The sequence below is a fragment of the Nannobrachium achirus genome, assembly GCF_963921795.1.
Source record: "Nannobrachium achirus genome assembly, chromosome: 18".
Taxonomy (NCBI): domain Eukaryota; kingdom Metazoa; phylum Chordata; class Actinopteri; order Myctophiformes; family Myctophidae; genus Nannobrachium; species Nannobrachium achirus.
This window is the reverse complement of record NC_137825.1, coordinates 8,149,714-8,157,954: the sequence shown is the minus strand read 5'-3', so window position 1 is coordinate 8,157,954 and position 8,241 is coordinate 8,149,714.

Sequence of the window (8,241 nt, the reverse complement as noted above, 5' to 3'; positions counted from 1 at the left end):
TCAGTAGAATGAGCTTTGGTCTATAAGTTGTTCTGTAGTTGAACTGGAGTCTCACCGTGTCTAGTCTCTCAAAAACAGCCTAACTGAGCTTGAGTTACAACTGAGCTCCAGTCAAGTGAAAAGAGCGACCGAACTTTTCCTTGACGATGGCTAGCCAGATTGCACTGTGTCAGATGCAAGATTAATTTACCTGTTCAGAAAGAAGAGGTGAGAGAAGATGGGCGGGGGGGGGGGAGAGAGAGAGAGAGAGAGAGAGAGAGAGAGAGAGAGAGAGAGGAGGAGTCAGTTAAATGAAGTGGTGAAGCTGGGTGCAGAGAGAGAGGTTGTCAAACTGGTTTCCTTCCCAGGGGCGTCAATTGGGTATGGCAGGGGTATGAAGCTGCCATACCCTGGGTCCAGGGGGGAATAAAAGTTACTTTTAAATATAAATCCATGAATGTCTCTTTGTCTATCTGTGCTGGTTATTATGTTGTTAAATTACAGTAAAATAACTACAAATGCAAATGTAACAAAATGTTCATTTTAACAAGGTATTATAATTATATTCTCCACACTTTTATTCTCCCCATCTTGACAGAATGGTATATTCCCAGGTTCCGCAGGTCAGCTGCACAGGTGCAATGTGTTATTGTTAATTGTGGCACGTTTACTAACATGCCAAGTTTAGCTGCACTTGAACAACAGTTCCAGGCTGCCATATCCAGCCCAAGAAACCGTAGAAACCTCAACTCATTTTTTTCAGACGTTGTGAAAATAGCCGATCTACATGCTCACAACGCCTCGCAGCGCGAGTCGTTGTGAGCATGTAGATCGGCTATTTTCACAACAGTGTTATACAAAATGTAATGCCTCTTTTCCATGAGGACTCCCGTCTTTGCCATACCCTAGCTTTTGCTGAACTGACGCCACTGTTCCTTCCCACATAAACATCTGATCATGTCCACACATGACACGACATCATTAGGAAAAAAATGAGATACGTCCAAAAGACTCAAATGCATTTCACCCGTTTGTATGATGTTGATATGGAACTTAAAACATTGTACATTGTTTTACCTCTAGTCTAGTGGGACAGTTCACCTCACCCAAAAACGTATTTATTTGTTTTAGTGCATTCCTAATCCAATAATGTGATGACCAGCAGTGGTTCCCTATGGAGACACAATGAGTCTAATGAAATGATTGGCTTAGGAATGCAACATTCTGAACTATCCCTTTAAAAACCTTTTTACATTTTCCTGTCTGCATTTGAATTCAAGTCTCCATGGGGTGAGTAATCAATAAGAAAAAAGCCATTTGGGGGTGAACTATCCCTTTAATTCACACATACAGTATGGAAGGGGGGGGGGGTGTACAGTACAGTATGGGTAGCATGGCACAATGCCAGTCTGTGAGGATGAGGTGAGCGGGCACCACAAGCAGGCAGCCAGCAAACACGCAGGCAACCAACGAGGCAGCCAGCAAACAAACAGGCAGGTCTTTGAAATAGATGAATAAAACAGTTTGAGAACCACTAGCAGTTACGTCAACCTTACGAGATGGGCGGAGAGAGAGAGACAGACAGACAGACAGACAGACAGACAAACAGACAGACAGACAGACAGGCAGGCAGACAGACAGACAGACAGACAGACAGACAGACAGACAGACAGACAGACAGACAGACAGACAGACAGACAGACAGACAGACAGACAGACAGACAGACAGACAGAGCAAAGTTTCCACAAAACAGGGTGGGAGTCAGAAGAGGAGGAGTCAGATACAAGTTGCTACCTGATATTAAAATGGTTTCTATGTCCTGGTGAGATGAAGTGGTGAAGCTGGGGGCAGAGACACACAGAGAGAGAAAGGTTGTCAAACTGGTTTCCTTCCTATAAACATCAGATCATGTCCACACATGACACACCATCATTAGAAAAGAATGAACTGAAAAACAACAAGAGAAATGAGAGACATCCACAAGACTCAAATGCATTTCCCCCGTTTCTATGATATTGATGGAAATTTGCTGTTTGTTTTACCTCTAGTGTCTTAAGCTAACTATGCTCTACTAAAATGCACTCCAATTCCAATTTGTCACAATATCACCTGTACAATATCTCCAGACTTGCTCAATGTGTCATCATTGCAAAAGTGCCAGACCCAAATGCAGACAGGAGCACGTGAGTAGTAAAATGTCAACATGTTTGAATTCACACATATGAGGTGAGAAGGGTGTAGACTAGAGCACAGTATGGGTGGCATGAAACAATGCCAGTCTGTGAGGATGGGCTGAGCGGGCACCCCAAACAGGCAGCCAACAAATTAACAAACAGGCAGCAAACTGGCTGGCAGAAAACATTTTTGCCTGATTACTGAGTGGTTTCACCCAGGATTTGAACCCAAGTCTCTCACATGGAAGTCTAACTTCTTAGCCACTAGGGCAAAGGGATATTCTCATTCAGAGCTGATGTGATGGTGAGCAATACGGGTGCCCCACAGGGGCCACATACAAACGTGCGCGATACGAGTGAATCGTTTCATTCAGTGTGTATCGGTACAATTGACGTCTGAAATTGTGATGTATGGTATGGTGATGTATCGTTCGCTGCATGTCTGAATCGGTTTTTCATGTAGTATTTCATTCTATCCTGTGTTTCCGAGGCATCTTGAAACGTTTACTGCAGCTGTGACTGCCAGTAATTGTTTACATTTAGTTTTACTCTTGTTATAGGTTCATTTGATTCCATTTGTACTCTCTGAGTTATGATGGTCCTTAAAATGTAAAAGTTAGAAAATCACTGGTATTGTTATTGTATAGCAGATGTGAAGTCCATATCGCAAAAAAATCAGGAAAAGGGGTGTATCGAATCGTATCGGGAACAGGGGTAAACATCTAATATCTCTTTTGGGTCACAAGCTAAAAGGTTTGGGAACCACTGCTGCAGGTAGATTAAAAGACTGGGGACTGGGGCGCTCGGGTGGCGCAGTGGTAAAGCCCCTGCCCACCACAACAGAGGGTTGTGGGTTCGAATCCCCTGTGGTGCAACCGGCTATGTCGGGCGTCTGTGCGAACACAATTGGTCCGTGTTCGGGGGAGGGAAGCTGGACGGGGAGGCATGTGTTCCTACGGGCTGGGGCGGCACATGTCAGCAGGGAGGAGTAGGACGAGGACGAGGAGTAGGACGAGGAGTAGGACGAGGACGAGGAGTAGGACGAGGAGTAGGACGAAGGTCTTTCCTTCATTAAACACTCATCATGTACTTATCTTTGAATCTGAAGTTTCATTGTCATATATGTCACAGTAATCCCAGCAGTGTTCCAACACATTTCAACTTTCCAACAACATAGAAAAGTCAAAAGGTGCTTGTGGATAAAGAACTGGCCCTTGTAAAAACCCAAAACCTACCTCCCCCCACCCCCACCTCAGCTGTTTACTGAACATATTGCATTTTGTTCCTTTTCTACTTGTTTATATGATGTTATGATGTTTTAGCAAGTCTTCTGCAGGGCTTTTAAAAAATAAATATGAACATAGAATATCTGTTTACCTGAACAGAAAGAGACAACTATTAAAGCTGCCTTGACAAACATAAAACTAGTTTAGTTGGTACAACTTGATCTCCTCCTGTCCTCAAGTAACCCTGACTGTCCTCTGTAAAGCCAACAATCTGTAATGTAAATATTTGAGAGCCTGTGGCAGTAAAGCGATTCACCCACTGTGTAGCTAGAAAACTCATGTGACCTCAAATTCATTAAGCACCGTCATTTCCACCTGGCTGTGAAGCTGGGAAGCGCACGCATGCACGCAGGCTTATAAGGCTTTTAATTTTTTGTGGCTCCAGACAGATTTGTTTTTTGTTTTTTTGGTTCAATATGGCTCTTTCAACATTTTGGGTTGCCGACCCCTGGCCTAAGCCCTATTTCAAACATAGTGACAATAGTTGATCCACAAGCTCACATGGTGTTGTGTTGTGAGTGTAGTAAAAGGAACAACATTTCTGTGCCCAACAACAACTGGACAGAAAAGGGCTTACTAGCACAGTGGTTCTCAAAGTGTGGTCCAGGGACCCTCAGGATCCTTGAAGGGGTTCCAAATGGAACCATAAAGGTCTGTTTTAATGTAATACTTTAGTAGCAAGATTGTTAACAGTATAAGTAGTAGTACTCAATTCATCAGCAGGCTATGCCAGGGTTAGAATCAGGGTTTAAGAATAACATTCAAAGTATAAGTGTTACGCCCAAGGGCTTCATTATGATTATTATTCTTACCATAATATCCAAGTATCCAACCCAGCCACCTGCTGCGACGGACAGGAGGTGACGGGGAGACAGAGTCCGGCCGTGGGACGCCACGGTTGGCTGAGCCTGTGACGACAGCGGAAGGGAGGTGGCCACTCCCCGCCGCACGGCTACAAAAGCCGGCTTCAAACTGTCTTCGTCGAGTTCGCACTGCTGCTGCAGCTCCCCGCTGTACCCGACTGTTTGTTCGTTTTACTGGTTATTAGTTGTTGGAGTATGATTTGAGCCCGTCGGAACGGCTGCCTTTTGGTTAAGTTGTTTTCTACCTGTTTTGTTCTCCATAGCCTATCTTTTTGTTTGTGTTTTGTTCTAGACCATTATTTTGTCATTTCGTTATTGTTTGTTTATTGTTGAGAGCAAGCTCTGAGCCACTTCATTCTGCGGCCTTGCGCCGTCTAGAATTTAGATCATATTCTTAACTACAAAGTAATATATTTAACATCTTCACCTTTTCTACATTTAACTTATTGTTAATGAAAAGAGACGTTGTACTGTAAACACTATTTTTCTACCAGATTGTAATAAAACCTCTATATTTTCTGCAAACTGGTTTAAAAGTGAATATGTAGTACCCATTTAGCCCTAGACAACCCTGTGGGTTATTACAATAATATATAAACTGAAAGTTGGATGATTGTCCTTGAGCTTTATGGGATAACAGACACAGTAATATAATGAGGTGTTTGTTCAGTCTCTTCTTAAAGGCACCAATACTACTTGGGATGTAATGTCTCCAACAACCTGCAGGGGAAGGCTGTTCCATGTTGTTATAGCAGAGTGGAGAAAGCTCCTATCAAGGCACTCCTATCAGGCAACTCAGGTCTGTTTTACTAAGCATGAAGCCATCAGCCATCAGCCATCAGCCAAACCGTCACTGGTGATGGTTTGTTTAGTGAAATGGACATGACTAACTAGCTTGTTAATATAAATTATATTATATGATATGATATCCATTCACTGGCCAATGATTGAATGTTTCTACCCAGGCCTGGGTCAGCTGTGGTGATGACAGGTCGAGTAATAACGATAAATGAAATAAAGTAATAGGAGGAAAAAAGCCAAGAGACAAACAACAACAACAAACATGGTTAGTGTATGATCCCTCAGTCACTAACTAACCTGTTGGTAGACCTCAGTGAAGTCATCTTTTCGACACCCAAACCCAACCCTTACCCTAACATCCGTGGTGTGAGCCGCTAACCCTCCCCACGCTCCTTTGTCGAAATGACGGTCGTTCGAAAGAGTGAGATTTCCCGGAATGCGGATGATGATCAGGGGTTGACACTAAGGTCTCATAGTCACTTGCCCAAAAAGTAAATCGTCCATTATAAAATGATAGGTAAAATTTGAATTACGGTTCAATGTAACGCTTTTTGGGGCTATGCGATAACAAATTAAAAATGCATCCATATACCTACATAGCAATTGAATTGAATATGACTGAGTTCACACACTAATATTTTTAAGTGTAGCAACAGTGAAAACAGCACATTATAGGTAACTGCTCTTATTTTACATTCAACAGACCAGAAGACATGTTCAGGTGTTTAGACATAGACAGATACTGTATCTCGTGTTGTGTTTATCAATGGTTGCGTCCCCCCTCTCATATGAGCACTTTCCCGGTCAAGCAACCTGAAAGCAAACTCCACCTGCCCGAAAGTTTTATTTACCTGCCGGGGGCAGGTGGGCAAGCCTTATTGTCAATGCCTGGTGATACTACATTACCTGCACATTATCCGGGGAGATGGACACCCTGTAAGTGTAGGCAAAGTCCACCAGCAGTCCCAACATCTGAGCTTCCACTCCACTCATGGTCACCCTGTCATCTGTAGACTCCTTCATGCCCGATGTAAACATGGCCTGTGGAGGTTGGAGAGGTGAATGGTTGGCTTGGAGCAGGATTGGGACGATAATCGCTATTATCGTTTATCGTGATAAAAGAACACTCACAATAATCGTATTGTGCAGTTTTAAATTTAGCGTGGAATTATCCTCATACACTGGGATCAATTCACCTTTTATTTGCCGATCTACCAGTTAAACCCTCTATAATTGATAAAAAACGGATCTGGAAATAATGTACTTGATACTGTATTTTTTTCACTCTCTACCAAATCTCTTTGCCAAAAAAATAGCCGAACTACAAGCTCACAACGCGACCCGTTGTGAGCTTGTAGATCAGCTATTTTTTGGGCAAATGTTCCGCCCCGGGATAAGGGAAGTTGGGCATAGTTCTATTATCGCGAAACTTCTTTCGTCACAATAATCATGACATGAAATGTTCATATCGTCCCCTCCCTAGCTTGGGGTGTTCATGGTTTAGGATATTCGGTTGCGGTGAAAGCCAAGGCAGAATTGAAAATGTAATTTGCTTTATACAAAGATATTGGTATCGTAACAACAGCAGGTCAATAAATGTGTGTATATTTAGAATATATTCATGTAGAGCAATGATACATGGGTTGGCGGTTCGAATCCCGGCTCTTCCTCCTGTCCACACGTCGAAGTGTACTTTGGCAAGACACTGAACCGCACACTGCCTCCGATGAGTCAGACTGTTTCAGTCAGCTTGGCCACCATTGGTGTGTGAATGTGGGAAGTGAGGACGCTGGCGTCAACTGTTGGCCACTTCACCTCTCAATGAATGAATGAATGAACCACTGTAAAGCGCTTTGAGCTCTTGGAAAAGCGCCATAACAATGCAATTCATGTATTTACCTCAAAGTAGGAGCTGAAGGAGGCCAGAACAGAACGATGGCAGGGGAACTGCTGTCCCTCACAGCACAGAGTCACATCACACAGGGTGTTGTTGAGACGCTGTCTGTTGAGACCCTCCAACACCTGGCTGGGATGGTTGGCCTCCACAAACACCTCAGTCTGCAGGGAGGATATGACATGTGTATTAATATTTTATTTTGACTAAAAGCTAAAATAAATAAATAAGGTTTTCCCATTCAAACACATAGCAGTACGTGCCTGTCTGCATTTCATTGTTTAAGGTGAGAAATGTAGGCTACCCTATGTCATTAGTCTGATGCCTTTCAAGTAAATACAAGGCAAAACAATACCCCATGTCACTGCTTCAAGTTGTTTTGATTCGTTTTAACCTCTCTACAGGGACTTACAATGTTACACTTCTCTCTGTTGATCAGTGCACTTTAAAACTTTCGGACGAGGCTTGCTTAACGAGTAATAGACTACACCTGGAAATACAAAAATACGTAAATTCTTAATCCAGCTGTGCAGGTGGATTAAACTACACATGATCACAAAGGCTTGTGTTTGGAAGCTGTTAGGACTTATTTATTTGGGGACACAAGGATATCCTGCAGGTAAGAGGAAAGTGAACTGTTGTGCTGTTGTCTGTTTGGCGAAAAAAATAACTTCTGGGAAGATTAGATGCTTGCTGCTGTGCTGAGCGGGGGGCTCTACGTGTGTGTGCCTGTGTGTGTGCGTGTGTGCTACTACTGTGTGCCTATCAGATGCGCGTCAGAATGCTCCTTTACTTAACAAGGCAGCTCTCTCAATGTTAACGTGAATGCGCTCCTCATATGGATATAACATTAATTCCATTGCATTGTAGTGACTTGACTCGAGTGGACTCGGTGGGGGGCGAGTCCAAGTCAAATTAGACCGAGACCGAGACGAGTCCAAGTCAAATTAAGGGCGAGACCGAGACGAGACCGAGTCAGTGAAAATTTGGACTCGAGTCCTGACTCGAGACGAGTCATTGACTTGAGTACTACAACACTACCTCTCAGACCCACTCCTCTCTACCTCACCTCACTCAGACCCACTCCTCTCCACCTCACCTAACCTCAATCAGACCCACTCCTCTCCACCTCACCTCACCTCTCAGACCCACTCCTCTCCACCTCACCTCACCTCACTCAGAACTCACTCCTCTCCACCTCACCTCAGCCCAGCCATGGATGACAACATGGATGCTGACGGCC